This window comes from Bidens hawaiensis, unplaced genomic scaffold (genome assembly GCF_021521415.1).
Source record: "Bidens hawaiensis isolate Kalapana, Puna unplaced genomic scaffold, B.hawaiensis_p1.1 tig00045464_1, whole genome shotgun sequence".
Lineage (NCBI taxonomy): Eukaryota > Viridiplantae > Streptophyta > Magnoliopsida > Asterales > Asteraceae > Bidens > Bidens hawaiensis.
Window position 1 is genome coordinate 1 of NW_027498094.1, and position 18,025 is coordinate 18,025.

The window sequence follows — 18,025 nt, forward strand, 5'->3', positions numbered from 1 at the left end:
CAGCATAAGGTGTGTCACGTCAGCCATTAATATTTTAAATTTAATAATTTTTTTGATAAACTCTCTAAGATAATATTTTTTGCCGGACCCGACTCGGGGATAGGATGCTAAATTAATAATTCGCTAAAATTATAAGATAATACATTTTTGATAATTTCTTTAGACCCCATATAAAATATAAATTAATAATTCCTTATATATAGCATATTACATGAATGATTTATGAAGGTTTCTTGAAAAATGATTCAATTGTATTTTGTTTTTGTTGAAATCAATTTCCCCTTGAATCTCGTCTCTAATTTTCTTTAGCATGGTAAGAACTTTTGGTGTTATTTTCTCATAGCTCAACAAAAAATTGTTCAATGGGATTGCCGCTTTAATAGCTTCGTTTCGCGAAGGGGCTCCATTGTAGAACTTTCATCATCTTCTTCATCGATATCATCTTTATTAATTCCAATAACGCTTTCAATAATTTCTTAATCAGTCAACAACTGTGCAACTACATTTTCTTTTGGGTGGGTCAGAACATTCTATTATAAATAAATAAAATATTAATTAATATATAAATTAATAATTATTAATTTATCGATTAATTAATAACTTTTTTAATTAATAAATTTTGGTGGTCCGTGTATTATTTTATAGTTTCTACTGTATATGAGTGTCGATACAATCATGTTACAATTCATTTTTATGAATTGTAATTTGGTGTTAGGTCGGAAACGCAGTGACGGATAACTACTACGACAACCTTGGAACGGTGACGTATTGGTGGAAGCCATGCAATGATATCAGACAAGACGTACCACCAAACTCATAAACACATGTGATTTTCGGGGGCAAAAGAATTCAAACGAATGTGAATCACTGTACAGTTATGCTATGGATCAGGAGTTCGGAAATATTGACCAGTACAATATTTATGCACCACCTTGTAACAACTCTGATGATGGTAGCAATCACTATTCCCGTCAAACCATGCACTTGCCCCACGCCCACGTCAGGTATTAACAAAATTTGTATGGCTTTTTTTTTTTTTTTCCAACACCATTTTAGCTTTCTGTGGTTTATTATCCTTTTAGTTTTTATTTTTCCTTTTTCTTTTAAAACAATACTATTAGGCTATGAGTAGTGTAGGGCTACAAAATGGTGGATTTTCAACACGTCAGCAAAGTGACGATTTTCATTTTAGGGTTGTAGTGGTGATGTAGCCCCCTTTTTATATAGGGGTGGTTTTCATCGGTTTCTAATATTTATATATTTGTTATTTTAAGGGAGTTAATAATATACTTAAGGTTTGATAATGAAAGGGCTTAACAAATAAATGAGATGTTATAACTCGTTTAAAAGTATCTGGTTTCGTGAGACTCATGACCCGCTTATTCTTTTTTTTACTATAAATTTGTTTCTTAATTATAAATAATATCTCTTTTTAAGAAAATTGGATATTAATTTTAATATATTCCTATTTTATAGGATTTTAATATCAAATATTTGGTAAGATTAATTTTTAATATAATGAGATGTTATAACCGTTTAAGGGTTATCTGGGTTTGGTAAGACTCTGAAGAAACGCCAAGTGAACCCTGGACAGATTATAGATAATCTGGGGTCAAGTAATGTTTCCCACGGATGATCTTCGTGAGAAGGCTGTTCTTCAGGAGACCTGCAAAACAGACACCGTAAGCTCGTCACTGAGAAGGGGGGGGGGTTCCTCCTTGTGACCACCCTCCGGCGTGAGAATCAGACTAGGTTGCTCTGAATATAAGAGTATATTAAGAGATTGCTAGATAAGATTGAGATATCAGATGCCCTTACCATTCCAAGATGTTGGAGTATTTATAGCCGAAGGTAGGTTTCCTAGAAGGTACAGCCGGCTGAATAGTATTCCTGTTCTACCAACAGTGGATTATGCATAGGCCATACTGGTTGGTGGATAGGTTACGGCCAACAGTAACAAAGTCGGCTGCACTATTCCACCAACTGTAGATTATGCAAGTCCCACCTACTGTGGATTATACGCAGGCCATGCTGGTTGGTGAATAGGTTACGGCCAACAGTACCACTATTCTACCAACTGTAGGCTACGCACCGCCCCTCAGTAAGAGTTGGTGAGTAGGCAGCGGCTAATAGTGACAAACAGTACTAGAGGGTGCTCCTCCTCGTACTGTTGTCGGTGAGCTGTCACCCTGTGATTGGCTCATGGGTTGTTCTGGTCAGATTGTCTGTCCTATCCATACCTTGGTAGGTATAGTACAAAAGATCTTTCAGAATCATACGGACTGGCTCATTTTGGCGGGATTGTTCCCGCCTTTGCTCATTCCTTCATGTGACTACTGAAGTAACTATTGCCTTGTGCGTGTAGCCCTGCTGTCTGCGGGTAGCCTTCCCTGATGGCTTGTATCCGCAACTGCGGGAACAGGCGGGGTACTTCACCATTGGGAGGCTTTCCCTGCGTGTACAGCTTGCGTACTGCGCGTAAGATTCTATGAGCATGGTGGGTCCTGCGGGAGCAGATGGCCTTTGCGCAGACGTCCCTGTTCAAGGTGAGTCTTGCGGGACCAGTGTGCTCTGCCCGGCGATCAGTACCGGTATGTTGTTAGGAAGTTCATGCTCGATCCTTTCGAGCCTGAGTTTCCTGAACCCCATCAGACCGTGTACGATGCCCCCAGAGGCAAGATCGGGGTTTATGCAGCATTCTTTGTCTATGGGAATCTTAGGTTCCCATTGACAAAGTTTGTTTACCGTGTCCTTGAGAGGCACGGTGTTCATCTGACCGAGTTGCACCCCATGGCGATCGCCAAGATTCGCCATTTCGAGTGGGTGTGCCAGATTCTGGGCATTGAGCCCTATGTGGACCGCTTGATGACCTTCTATACTTGGAGGTGCATCCAGGGGTGGTACACCCTGACAACCCGGATCAAGGGTTTGAAGATTTGCGCGACCGAGCGCAGTCTAAGATCGTGGAAGCGGGAGTTCTTCTACATTTCTGCCCGCGCCATCCCCATTGCCATGAAGTTTAAAAATGGCCAGGCAATTCCAAGCCACCACGCCACCAACTACCAGGAGGCGGGATGGTTTGCGAAGATATCCCGGGTCCAATCTCCGGTTTACCGGTTTGCGGAGTCCGAGATGGTGATGCTGGGGATGAGCCGGGTATGGAAGGAGGCGTCTCAGGTTCCCATCCTTCTCGAATACGGTTTGAACTCTACTCCTTATGGTATGTCTTGTCTTTCTTGCTGATATGAGTTTGTCTTCTAACTGTTTCTTTTCTTTCAGAGGGGAACAATTTGGAGTCGCTCCTGTACCCGCGGGAAGCTGACGACCCTGTGCGGGTGGGTACTCGTGCTCTTGACGAGAACGAGTTGCCCATCCTGGAGCAAACAGCGGATCGGTTTGTGGAGGTCTATCCGCTGGGCCACGAGATCCTGAGCCACCGGCGGCCAGGTAAGGCGTTATTCTCTCCTCCACCCCTCAGTGCTGTACCCGCTGCTGGAATTCCTTACATCCTGTCTTCTTCTGAGGAATCCGCAGATGGTCCTCCGTTAGTGCGGAAGAAGAGGGCTGCTGGCGGGAAATGGAAGGAGAAGGCGGCCTCCACAGCCGATCCAGTGCTCCTATCTGACACTGAGTCAGATAGTGAAGAGGTGGCGGGGAACCCCGGTGGTGAGAAGACCACTGTTCCGGAGGCTACGACTGTTACCTCCGGAGAACCAATGACGACGACGGTGACCGGCATCAAGAGACCGGCTCCATCGGGTTCGTCCCCGCCCGTCCGTACGTTCAAGCTCAAGAAAACCCGTAAGTACAACTCTTAGCTTTTATCTTCGTAGTTTAATCCTCAAGTCTTTTAACACTTTTCTTCTTTACGCAGGCGTGGATGTTGGCGCATTCCAGGGTGAGGGCCCGAGTACTACCTCTCCGCCAATGACGGTGGGCTTGGTCAGCCTACCTGAGGCGTCGACCCAGGCGCCTGCGCCTGCTACCGCTGGTTCAGTTGCTCATTCTGAGCCGACTGTTCCAGCCGAGATGACGTCACCGCCGGCTGTGAGTGCGATTTTTACAGCATCCTTCACAGAGCCGGCGGTTACTTTTGCTGCTTCTTCCGCGGCGGCGACCGCGGCGGACACCATGCCTCCGCCATCGACTGCGGCGGAAACCATGCCGCCCCCGCCATCGGCTTCGACGGCCGAACCTTCAGGTACGCGCGGGGCTTCTTGCCAATCTTTGTTACCTTCCCATCTGCCTGACCTTTTGGATGGATTTCCCTTAGGTTCAGGTGATGGGTTCGGTGGTTATCGGCCAGTGATCGACCCTACAGGTGCGTAGGGTTCTTTTGGCCTTTTTGTATTTTTTATCATCTTTTCCTAACTGCTTTGTTTCTTTTGCAGTGTCGGATTCCAATGAAGTGTATGTTCCAAGATGGAACATACGCCGAGGAACAACCCTTCGTACCCCTGTGGAGTGCGTGGAATGGGCTCGCCACGCTGCTCCCCATGGTGCGTTGGGGGAAGCCATGGCTAGCTACCAGGAGGGTAGGCTAACCAACGAGCTTCGGGTTCTCCAAGCCCGGATGCAGCCGCGCGTCGAGCTGCTTTGTCGTGAAAACGACAAGTTGAAAGCAGCTCGCGCCAAAGAAATATCTCAAGCGCGGGCTCTTCGGGAGGAGAACCAAAAGCTGTCCGCAGCTGCTACGGAGAAGGAGAAGGCCTTCAAGGCCCTCGAGGTTGAGGTTCAAGCGCGACTCGAGGCCCGCTCCAAGGCTGCCCAAGCTGTTAACGAACAGCTTCGGCTAGCTAAGGAGACTGCGAGGAACGCAACCGAGAGGGCCACCAAGGCTGAAGCCGTTGCTGAGCCTTTACGCGTGGAGAATGAGGAGCTCAAGGCCAAATTAGAGGCTCTCCAACGTGCTCATGATGCCTTGGCGATGGAAGATGCCAAGAAGCTCCAGGAGATCTTGGACCAGAGGGGCGTGCTTGACCATACCGAGCGGAAGCTTAAGGGCGTCGAAGAGGCTGCCGCAAAGGAAGTTCTACTTGCCAACCTTAACAAAAGCGAAGCCGAACGCTCCTGCACCCAAGCTCAAGCCGCCCTTAAAGAAGCTCTGGTTGCCAAGGAATGGCTTCTTCGAGAAGCGTTGTCTCAGGTATGTCTATCTTCATGTCTTCACGCTTTTCTTTGTAGATAGGGTGCTGACACTTGTATATTTTCTTATGTAGGTTGTGCATCGGGTGTTCTCAGAGACATCCTACGACGATGCAATGAGCGCAGCCCTCAACTCTTCTCACGAGGATGGGGAACGGGTCGGCTTCCTGCTTGGTCTAGGGTTTGTTGAGAAAGGCGTCCCGCCATCCAACTTCCCTTTGTACAATGTAGATACCGAAGCCATATATGACCAAGCAGTAAATCAATACGCCGCCTTCCCGCATCCGGTGGTGGAGAAGGTGAATGAAATTGCTGCTGCTGATGACGGGCTACCTATCCTTAAGGCTTACCTTGAACAGCCACGCTCTACTGACGGCGCTGGTCCAAGTGGAAGTGGCCCTGAAGCCTGATCCTGAAGATCCCTTCCCGCTACTAGGATAGATTTAGTTTGTATAGATTTACTTTCTTGTAGGCGGGTAGTTACCCGGCCATTCTTGTAAAGAATATTTATGAAATGTAAATCTTTGCGCGGCTAAGACCGCTTGATTCATTGGATTCCTTGCTTTATAAACGTTATATGACTTACATACTTAAGTTTAAATTAGCAATTTTCCAAGTGTTTCGAATAAGTTAACCTTTGAACGTGGTAGATAGGTGTGAAGTTTTGCTTCCTCTTCCGTGATTGTGCGGGTAGGACCGTCACTTGCACGTAGTAGGGTGGCTAAACTTTACCATCTGACCTGCGTGTAGGTTTACCTTATTTGAGGATAAGTTAACCTTTGAACGTGGTAGATAATAGGTGTGAAGTTTTGCTTCCTCTTTCGTGATTGTGCGGGTATGACCGTCACTTGCACTTAGTAGGATGGCTAAACTTTACCCATATCTGACCTGCGTGTAGGTTTTCCTCATCTTTTTTTTTTTTTTTTTTTTTAGGATAACCTTTGAACGTGGTAGATGATAGGTTGAAGTTTTGCTTCCTTGTTCGTGATTGTGCGGGTAAAACCGTCACTTGCACTTACAAGGATGGCTAAACTTTACTTACATCATACCTGCGTGTAGGTTTCCCTTATTAACGTTGTGTTTACGCGGGTTTTTTCCGCCTTCCACACGTAACGACTTACTTCTTCCCGTTTATGCGGTGAATACCGGTATCAGTGGGAAGTTCATAAGTATAAAGGTAAACACATTATGAAAGGAGAATCATTTCCATTAGAAGTGGCTCTAGGCCTTTACAAGTTTTGGAATTGATCTACATATAACATTTGTGTAATTGAGCTCCATTCCATGTTCTTGGGATGGGAGTGCCATCGAGCCTTTCGAGCCGGTATGCGCCCTTTCCCAGGACTTCTTTGATAATGTATGGCCCTTCCCAAACCGGGGCCAGCTTTCCCGGGCGCTCTTGGTTTGAAGCCTCGTTGTTACGCAGTATGTAGTCTCCTATCTTGAAGTTGCAGAGTTTTACCCGCGTGTTGTAGTACTTTTGCATTTGTCGTTTGTAGTTCTCTTCACGCACTGCGGCTAAGTCTCTGCGTTCCTCGGTTAGCATAAGATCCAACCGTCTTTCCGCATCATTGTCTTCTGGCTGACTCAAGACCCTTGGTGAGGGTAGACCAATTTCGACCGGGACCATGGCTTCAGTGCCATAAGTGAGGCTGAACGGGGTTTCTCCCGTACTGGCCTTCTTCAGCGTTCTGTTTGCCCAAAGGACGTGCGGAAGCTCATCCACCCAGCCGGATCTGTGTTCCAAGAGTCTTTTCTTTATGCCATCGACGATGCTCTTGTTTGCTCTTTCCACCTCACCATTACCTTGCGGGTGTGCCACTGAGGTAAAGGTGTGGGTGATTTGAAGTTCTTTTAGCCACTGTTGTAGCTTCTTGTCAGCAAAGTTGGTGCCGTTATCACTCACCAAATTCTGTGGAAGTCCAAAACGACAAATAATAAATTCCCAAATAAATTTTTTGATATGCTTCGCGGTTGTTTGGGCTAAAGGTTTTGCTTCTATCCACTTGGTGAAGTAGTCGATGGCTACCACTAGGAACTGAACATTTCCTGCTGCTGTGGGAAATGGGCCTATCACATCGATGGCCCACTTCTGAAATGGCCATGAAGAAGTGACTGGAACCAGTTCATTCTTCGGGCGGTGCGTGTTGGGTGCGTAAAGTTGGCAAGACCTGCATTTTCTGATGTATGCCAGTGCATCCGTATGCATCCCCGGCCAAAAGTATCCCGCGTTGTTTAGCTTGGCTACAACAGCGCGGGGACCTGCGTGTACTCCACAGATGCCTTCGTGTACTTCCCTTAGGAGGTAGTCAGCATCTTGGTTGTCCACGCATCTTAAGAGTGGGCCAAGAAAGTTACGTCTGTAAAGGATGTCATTGACGAGTTGATAATTCAGTGCTTTACAGCGTAGTTTTCTTGCCTGTGTTTTTGACTCTGGTAGTGTTCCTGCTGCAAGGTAATTTATAAGTGGTGTCATCCACGTTTCTGTACCGGTTTGGATGACAAAAATTTCCTTGTGCGGGACTGATGGTGCTTCGAGGAGTTCAATGCGGATGTCCTTTCCCAAGTGGGTGAAGGCTAGTGATGCAAGCTTGCTTAACGCATCCGCAGATTTGTTTTCGCTGCGCTTGACGTGTATGACTTTACAATCACTAAAATCACGCATAAGGGTTTTTGCATGGGCGAGGTACAGGGCCATTGTGTCGTTCACAGCCGTGTACGTCCCATTTATTTGGTTGGCCACCAGCATGGAATCCACGTGGGCTTCCAAGTTTTTCACTCCTATCTTACGCGCAATTCTCAAACCGGCCAAGAATGCTTCATATTCGGCTTCGTTATTCGTACTTGGAAAATCCAACCGAATAGCGTAAGTATATTCTTGGCCTGCTGGGTTGGTTAATTTTAACCCTGCGCCTGAACCCTCGTTACTGGCTGCTCCATCAGTGTAGAGTCGCCAGACATCATTGATGTCCTGTGCTGGGGAGGGTTGAGCCTCCTCCTGGCACTCTTTCTCCCGCGAAGCGGGGACTTCTGCAATAAAATCGGCCAGGACCTGGCCCTTTATGGCTGGTCTTGGCTTGTACTTAATTGCATATTCTCCCAATTCAATTGCCCATTTGGCTAGACGTCCCGATAATTCGGGTTTGCCTAGAACGTTTGAGAGTTTGAAGTTGGTGAGAATGGTGATTGGGTGGCCCTGTAAATATCGTCTTAACCTGCGTGAAGCGTGTATGAGTGCTAAGACCAATTTTTCGAGGGTAGAGTACCGGGTTTCTACGTCTGTTAGTACACGGCTAACATAATAGATTGGCATCTGGATGCCTTTTCGTTCTATTAGCAGGACTGCCCCGGTTGCTCTATCTGTTGCGGAAAGGTATAGGATTAACTCCTCTCCCGCTTGTGGTGCTGTAAGTGTTGGGAGTTCGATCAGGCGTGACCGAATCTCCTGAAAAGCTGCTTCCGCTTCTGGTGTCCAGCGGAAGTGCGTTTTCTTTAAGCAGTTTCTCAATGTTGACACGAAAGGAAACGACTTATCCGCAAGGTTTGCCAAAAAGCGATTAAGTGCGACTAGTCGTCCATTCAGTGTCTGAGCCTGTTTGATGGTGGTAGGTGATTCCATTTTAATAATGGCTTCGACCTTTTCAGGGTTCGCTCTGAAGCCATCTTTAGTAACAATGACTCCCAAGAACTTCCCTTCTTCCATCCCAAATGAACACTTGCTCAGGTTGAGCTTCATGTTTATCTTTCTGAGCGTGTTGAAAGTTTCTTCAATGTCTTTCAACATCGCTTCTGGCTCGGGGCTTTTGATGACCAAATCATCCATATAGACTTCCAAGTTTCTCCCGATTTGGGCCTGAAACTCTTTGTCCATCAGTCGTTGGTACGTGGACCCTGCATTCTTAAGTCCGAATGGCATCATTTTATAACAAAATGTACCATCGGGCGTCCGAAATGCGGTTTTGTCCTGATCATCTACGGCCATGTGGATTTGATGGTACCCCTTATACGCATCCAAGAAGCATTTAAGGCGAAATGGTACCAACGAATCCACCTTAAGATCAATTTCTGGTAACGGATAACAATCTTTGGGGCATGCTTTGTTCAAATCTTTGAAATCTATGCACATGCGCCATTGTTTGTCATTCTTCGGTACCATTACGGGATTTGCAACCCATGTTTGATATCTGCTAACGCGTACGATGCCTGCGTCAAGGAGTTCCTTGACTTGGGTTCTACACGCGTTAGTTTGTTCAGGCCCCATTACTCTGCGCTTTTGTACGACTGGCGTAACAGCCGGATCGCACTTGAGCTTATGCTCCGCCTTACTTCGGGGTACACCAGTCATGTCAGCTGGTGCCCACGCAAAGATGTCAGCGTTTTTCTGCAGTAAGCGTTTGAGTAGGGTGCGGGTGGGATCAACGATTGTTGGTCCAATGGTAACGGCCTGGTCGGGGTATTTGCCATTGAAGGCCCATTTTTCCGGTTCGGTGATGGTTGGTTTAGCCTTTTTCGGTTTGGGTTTAGATGAGACAGATGCGATGCATACCTGGGGAATGCCAGTGATCATCGCTACACCCTCAGCTGTTGGCCATCCCATCATGCCGTGGACTGAAGATACCACGGCGTTGAATCTTGCCATCCCGTCTCTTCCGAATAGGATGTCGTATGTGTGGTGTGGCTTTTTCATCACGACAAAATCCACGTCTTCTGTGCGTGAATGATTCCCATCAGTAAGAGTAACGGGGAAAGATAGGATACCCAGGGGGGTTTCTGTACTGCCGTCAAACCCTTCCATTGAAGCGTAGACCGTTTCCAAGCGTTCTTTGTCTTCATCATCCAGCTTATCAAAGAACTGCCTGTACATCACTGTCGACGAAGCGCCGTTGTCAGCAAGAGTGCGGGAAGTGATGTAATGCCCCAGCTGGCTTCTGATGACGATGGGGCCTTCTTTGCTGGGGCCTCCTGGCACTCGCGGGAAGCGCACCTCAGCTTCCTTCCACGCACATGGTTCTGTCACTCGTCTTTTTCTTCCTCTGACCTTGCCATGAACCATGTTGATGCTGATGTCGACGGGCTTTCGTCCGTTACCTCTGTACCGGTTGTCATTCCTTCCTCCCTTCCTGATTGATGCCACGAGATGTGCAAGTCTTCCCTCCTTGACAAATGTCTCAATAATATCCTTCAAGGATGTGCACTCTTCAGTACCATGACCCTTTGTCCCGTGGAAATCACAGGATTTGCTTTGATCCGCATTAGGTTTCTGCCGGATCAATGGGGCTTTTGGCCATGGCAATTTTTCCGTGGCAAATATCTCCGTGACGCTCTTCGTGAGTGGCGTCCACCGGTGTTTTCGGTTTGAAGGGTGTGTGTTGTCCCTTCCGCCAACAAGAGGGCGAGAGCTGGATGAGGTGTCAAAGTTTACCCTTGACTGCCAAATACCTAGCCTCCTCTTTTTGTTCTGCCGGGCGATCCGGACATTGTTTTCTCTTGTCCTCTGCGTGTAGAGGTGTGTACTCTGGGGAAGATCCCTTCCTAGTTGCTTTTCCGTCTCGGCAAAGCGCTTTGCCGCCGTCATGATGGCATCCCATGTTGATGGCATGCCATCCTTACCCGTCAATGTGCGGATAAGTTCTGGGTATTCGGCGCCTTGGATGAAGGCGGCGCGAACCAGATCCTCACTTATGTTGCCGAGACTTAGCTTTTTGGAGTTGAAGCGAGTGATGAAGTCTAGTAAAGATTCATCCTCCTCTCTCACGCAGTTGAGGATCGTCCACTGCTCTTCAGTGTACTTCCTCTGTTGGCTGAAGTGCTGGCTGAACTTGTTCTGAAAGTCCGCCCAGTCATATATGTGGTGGATCGGTAAACGATCGAACCATGCCCTGGCCGCTCCGACCAGAGTCATCTGGAACATGTAGCACCACGTGGGTTCCGTCCAGTTGCTGACGGTAGCCCCCGCAATGAACCTGTTCAAATGGTCGTCTGGGTCGGATAGACCATCATAAGTGCCAATGTTGGACATTTGTTTGGCACTTCTCGGGGCGATTGCTTCCGCAATGTCCCTTGCGAATTTTGACTTTCCTGCATTTGTAGCAGTTGGTCTAAAGGTTTTGGAGAAGTCACGCGGGTTTCTCTCCGCGATTGGTTTAAAAGCTTCCCCAAAATTCCTTTTTGGTTGGACGTCCGTTTCCTTACGCTTCCCTTTCGCCTTATGGCGAGGGTTTGCGTCGGTATCGGACTCCAACTCGTCGTCTGAGTACTCTCAGTCACTGCTCATATTGAGGTGTTGGCGAGTACTGGCGAATTCGTCAGCCTGTTGAACTGAACGCAAGCGTTCATCCAATTCGGCTTGGAATTCTCTTTGCCGTGCTTCGGCCCACGCCTTCACTTGATCTAGTGTTTGGCGAGGGACCTTCGTTCGTTTTTCCAGCTGGGTATTGGTGAACCCCAGTGGAATATTTACTGCACTTGCCCCGGCTTGGGTAGTCGGGGTAGTGTTCGTAAGGATTGTATAACCGCCGGTGTTTCCCCCAGGTGCTGGGGTTGTTACCGGGGTTTCTTGGTCGGTTACTGGTCTTTGGACCGGAGTAACGTTAACCATTTCTTCAGAAATTGTGAAAAAACTAAAATAGTTCTAGCTTTTATGCACGGATGGCGCCAATGAAGAAACACCAAGTGAACCCTGGACAGATTATAGATAATCTGGGGGTCAAGTAATGTTTCCCACGGATGAGATCTAGCTGAGAAGTCTGTTCTTCAGGAGACCTGCAAAACAGACACCGTAAGCTCGTCACTGAGAAGGGGGGGGGGGTTCCTCCTTGTGACCACCCTCCGGCGTGAGAATCAGACTAGGTTGCTCTGAATATAAGAGTATATTAAGAGATTGCTAGATAAGATTGAGATATCAGATGCCCTTACCATTCCAAGATGTTGGAGTATTTATAGCCGAAGGTAGGTTTCCTAGAAGGTACAGCCGGCTGAATAGTATTCCTGTTCTACCAACAGTGGATTATGCATAGGCCATACTGGTTGGTGGATAGGTTACGGCCAACAGTAACAAAGTCGGCTGCACTATTCCACCAACTGTAGATTATGCACGTCCCACCTACTGTGGATTATACGCAGGCCATGCTGGTTGGTGAATAGGTTACGGCCAACAGTAACACTATTCTACCAACTGTAGGCTACGCACGCCCCTCAGTAAGAGTTGGTGAGTAGGCAGCGGCTAATAGTGACAAACAGTACTAGAGGGTGCTCCTCCTCGTACTGTTGTCGGTGAGCTGTCACCCTGTGATTGGCTCATGGGTTGTTCTGGTCAGATTGTCTGTCCTATCCATACCTTGGTAGGTATAGTACAAAAGATCTTTCAGAATCATACGGACTGGCTCATTTTGGCGGGATTGTTCCCGCCTTGCTCATTCCTTCATGTGACTACTGAAGTAACTATTGCCTTGTGCGTGTAGCCCTGCTGTCTGCGGGTAGCCTTCCCTGATGGCTTGTATCCGCAACTGCGGGAACAGGCGGGGTACTTCACCATTGGGAGGCTTTCCCTGCGTGTACAGCTTGCGTACTGCGCGTAAGATTCTATGAGCATGGTGGGTCCTGCGGGAGCAGATGGCCTTTGCGCAGACGTCCCTGTTCAAGGTGAGTCTTGCGGGACCAACTGGTCTCTGCTGGGACCTACCTCTTCAGACTCATACCCATAAATTCGGTCAAATGCATGAAAAGCCTCCATTTACAAATAAAGCGATCTGATGGCTTGAGAAAATGTAGGAATCAAGTAGAGAGCTTTTAAAGTTTTGTTTATATATATATTTAAGATTACTATTTCAACATATACACAACACACATAGGAGGGGGGGGGAGTGTTGTTGCCGAACATAGCCCAAAAAGCTACACTTTGTCGCCCCAGTGCGCTTTCTCTTATTTCTAGTTTAATCATGCTTTTGTTTACTGGAGTTTGTTTTATTTTATTTTTATTTATCGTCATACAACTATACAAGATAATTTTTTGAGTTGGGGCCTAGGAAAATTTTGTCCTCTCCTCACACTCTTCCAGACCCTACTTTATGATTGAGATTTTTTAGGCACGTTTGTTTATTATTAGAATTTTAAGAATTTGTGTGTTTACAGACAAACAGACGGATTTCGGGCTATGATCCGTGTACTGAAAGGTATGCGGAGGTGTATTACAACCGAGAAGACGTTCAAAAGGCGTTTCATGCTAATACGACCCGAATACCGTACAAATGGACGGCTTGCAGGTTCTTTTCATACTTATTATTTTGTAACTTCATAGCTTTTTTTTGAAAGTTAAAAGGAGTAAAATTAAAAAAAATGCATTTGTGATGAGTAATGATACTTTTTTTGCTGCAGTGAGACATTGAATCGGAATTGGAATGATACCGAGGTGTCGATTCTTCCAATATATCGCGAACTCATGGCTGCTGGATTGCGGATTTGCGTCTTCAGGTTTCCGAAATCCTATTTGTTTTTGCATTTTGCGTGTCCCGTTTTTAATAAACAGGACCCATGTTTTAAAAACCGGTTCAAACCGGCCGGTTGAACCGGTTAAACCGGATTTCGCACAGTAGGCCGGTATTTTAAGCCCGGTATTTTTGGCCGGTTTGCTAGAACATCGTACCGGCGGTTTTTTCTAAAATAACGGTTTTTAACGGCAAATAGGTTTTAAGTCCGAGAAATTTTTGATATTTGCGGCCCGTATTTTATCAAAATTACTTTTAACGCAACAAACATTCAAACATGTAAACTTTAGGACTAATAAATTGAGTGCTTTTGTATTATTATTATTTTTATTATGGATTAACTTTTGGATTATTTTCCGTTATGGAATCATTTACTTTTGGTTTATTTTTGGAGTTGAAGTTGCATTTATAGAAAATTACAAAGTAAACTATTCAACTGGTTGAACCTCTTGGTATAACCTGGTTCAACCGGTTATACCATTTAGCCAAAACTGATATGAGTAAAAAAACGGTTTTTAAAACATTGCACAAAATTACATAATAATTTGATTTTAACTAAGCATTGTGTATTGAAAAATGCAGTGGGGATGTTGATTCGGTGGTCCCAGTGACAGCAACTAGGTATGCACTAGCACAACTCAAGTTGAAAACAAAGGTCCCATGGTACCCATGGTATGTCAAGAAACAGGTTAGTTTGACTCCTTTCCAACCATAACTACAACTCTATGAATTAGTATGACATTGATGTACAACTTGTTCATAAACGACTAATAACACGTGTTATCTAAAACCGGCTTTTATGTGAAGGTGGCGGGATGGACAGAGGTGTACGAAGGGCTCACGTTTGCAACGGTGAGAGGGGCGGGTCATGAGGTGCCACTTTTCAAGCCAAGGGCAGCATTGCAACTATTGTTGTCCTTCTTAAAAGGTCAACCACTTCCAAATGCTTGACCAAAAGTCAAAGTTTGACTAAGAGTCGTAATTTTGACCATGATTGTTAAATGTTAAATGTATCATCCGGTCAAAGGTAAAAGATTGCCTTTTGACTTAGATTGTTCGGTAGGAAAAATTTAGGATTTTATGAAAATTTGAGTGTTGGTGGATTAGTTGAAAGGAATACGGATTGTTATTAAAAGTTTGACTTTAAATTTTATGGGAATAATTGAAGGGAATTTATCAAATATTGTGGTGGTTTGTTGTAACAATTTATCAAACACTGGGGTGGTTTAAACTGATTTTTAAAACACTGAGTAGCACAACTAACCATGGACCTGTCGTACTAGTATCAGAAACCCTGTTTATGTTTCATCTATTTTTGGCTATTCAAGCAAGTTCTTCACCGCACTTTTCCTAGAGCCTTTTGGAAGATTAAAAGCTCCACATTACCATCATTTCCATACATTCTAAAGTTATGCTCAAAGATTATCAAGAGAGATCACAGAGCTAAAGAGTTTGGCGTGTTTGAGAGATTAAATGCAACTTTTGTTGGACGTAATTCCGGACCTCAAGTCACAAATCGGTGAACTTGAGGGACCAATATTGACAAGTCGTTCATAATTGATTATGTTTCCTAATTACAACATGTTTTCTAATTGTTATGTAATTATAGTTATAATAGGTAATATTTTGGCTATCAAGTTAGGTTAATCATTATAAACCAAGTCATTGTTAGCATTATAGAACGTGTGAGATGCAACCGAGTTAAGTTTATCAAGAACACAAGAGATGTAACCAAGTTAAGGTTCATCAAGAATAAAACCAAGTCAGGGTTGGAAACTTGTAATCAGTTTTTTAAGTTATATTTTCTAATTAATAAATGAGAGTTGGTTGTTTATTTTGTGTTTGCTTATCAATCCAAACATAGAAACTTTTTAGTCAACACATACATATGTATTTGAGATACGTGTATGATACGTGTATAAGAGTTTAAATGTAATATTCAAACTCAACACTCAAGTGCTTTTGAGTAAGATAAATCCCATATATATCTATCTATAAATCTACCTATATTAATAAACAAACATAATGAGGATGATATGTCATAATCATATTCAATTAGGTTTAATTTTTCTTATATTTTCTAATCTTCACTCTCCTTAATCCATACTATCCTTGGATCATGAATTTAATTAGCATGACCTATTAGTTGTAACCCATATGAAAAAATTATACTTAATATAATTTAAAACACACTAACGTTTACTAACCCATTATATCTAATTTTACTATTAGATAAAGAAAGTTTCTCCGTGATTTTTTTAAAAACATATAAACTATTGAATATTTTTAATAAGTTTAAAATCAAATATTGAATGATTAAATTAGTTAAATAATGATTTATGAACCATTATCATATAATAATTAGTGGCTTATGTTTAAATAGATATTTAATTATGTATATACTTCTAATTTTGTTGAATAAATACAATATTTTTAATCTTACAATTTGTAGATCACTATTTGAGGTTACACGATTATTTGCTTGGAAGAGAGCATGCTTATAGTTTATATTCCATAGTTTGCAAACAACACTTTTTGGCGTTACACGATTATTCATAAACCTAACAATTTTGTTACACGTATCAATGTTGTCAAGAGATGATCCCTGGACAACCATTATCATAAACTTTATGGCATTATAATTAAACCAATTTTGTTACATGTATCAATGTTGTCAAGTGATGATATGATATTTTTGGATAATTATGAAATATTGAGTAAAACATTGAAATTTGAGTTTATTATGGTTGTCAATGATTGATTTGTGAATGTCGTATTGAGTTTTTAAATACAACATTGAGATATTAAGTAATTGATGCATGTTTTTAATGGGTAATTATTGGGTAATTTGTGTTATATTTTAATCAAATGTATCACTTTTTGTGTATAAACCATTAGAGATGATGAGATGAGTTTGTTACCACAAAACAATTATAGATATTGGAGTCTTTCCATAACATGCTAAAATTGTTATTTTTCATGTTTAATCAGACTATGCGACTTTATATTGAATATTATGGCATAAGGTTTGTATTTTATGTTAGGTAAAGGGATCTTGGATGTTCGTATAGCATAAAAGGAATGAGCTTTCGGTGTATTTTCTACTGAATGAGTCAACGAGACATGAATTGCAGAGGTCACAAGTGGTTTGAGTGAAAATGGTTCAAGTCAAACGAACCAATGAAAAAAAACAACTTTGTTTAGCTCAAAAACAAGCTCGGTTCATACTAAGTTTCTTCGGAACGGATTAGTGTGAAAATCAGTTAGGTCAAATCGGACCAACTTAAAAAATGAATTTGGTTATGGTCAAAATGTGTTTAGGTTGAAATGGGCAACTTTTTGGTTTTCGTCAAAACGGTTCGAGTCAAAATTTGTTTAGACAGAGCGGTGAGCAAGCTCTAATCGAAGTTATCAATACTATATCAAATCTTTTGTAAAAGAAGTATTTGTAATGCATTTTTAACATAATCATGTTCTTATGCTTACCTTTAAGTTTTTAAAGAAATTATTTGTTTCAAATAATTCATTATATTAATTTACACATTAACAAATCTCGTGTAATACACAGGTTCAAAAGCTAGTTATGGAGATATATAAAGGTGATCACTATTTGTTTAGCAATAACAGACTTATGGTTGGCATTTATATTTATCATTTTATCTTGTAATTATATTTATTATTTTGATCTCTATTCTAATATAAAAAAATCGTAAATTGCTATTTATTGGAAAGATTAATGGGAAGGGATCCAAAGAACCAATTATCAAATTATTGTACAAGTCGTCAACATAATAAGTATAATTACAGGGTAAATATACATGCCTTGTAATTATACTTATTATGAAGATCAACGAATAGACTTACGATGCATTCGTAAACATCCACCAAAATGAATATGAATGTATTCACAATTATTTCCATCATATCTCTGTTACTATCAGATTGTGTTCATATATGCCTTATTAATGTCTTTAACAATTGCATTATACAAAGGAGTAAAAGGTTTGGTCAATAATGCGATTTTAGTCTAAAAAGTTTATTTTTTGTATATGGACCATCGAGGTTTCCAACTTCTTGCCAATTACGTCCAAAATGTTTCAGGTGGCAACGGTGAGTTGGAGTTGTAGGCAACGACGGTGAGTCAGAGAGCGTTCATGGTATGTCGCCGGAGAGCGAGTTTTGCGATGGTTAGATTGAGATGGAGGTCTGCGATGGTAATGGTAACGTGAAGAAACACTAAGAGAACCCTGGATAGATTATAGATAATCTGGGGTTTAAGTAATGTTTCCCACGGATGAGGTCTAGCTGAGAAGGCTGTTCTTCAGGAGACCTGCAAAACAAACACCGTAAGCTCGTCACTGAGAAGGGGGGGGGGGGGTTCCTCCTTGTGACCACCC

At 43.3% G+C, this 18,025-nt stretch overlaps 1 pseudogene across 1 annotated transcript; it reads left to right on the forward strand.

Moving 5' to 3' along the window:
- Window positions 1-715: 715 nt before the first annotated feature.
- Window positions 716-14,627, forward strand: LOC143595681 (serine carboxypeptidase-like 25; annotated as a pseudogene). Its single transcript, XR_013146566.1, has 6 exons — window positions 716-1,004; window positions 6,371-6,380; window positions 13,276-13,406; window positions 13,519-13,614; window positions 14,211-14,316; window positions 14,436-14,627. The product of XR_013146566.1 is annotated as a serine carboxypeptidase-like 25 (transcript).
- Window positions 14,628-18,025: the final 3,398 nt, after the last annotated feature.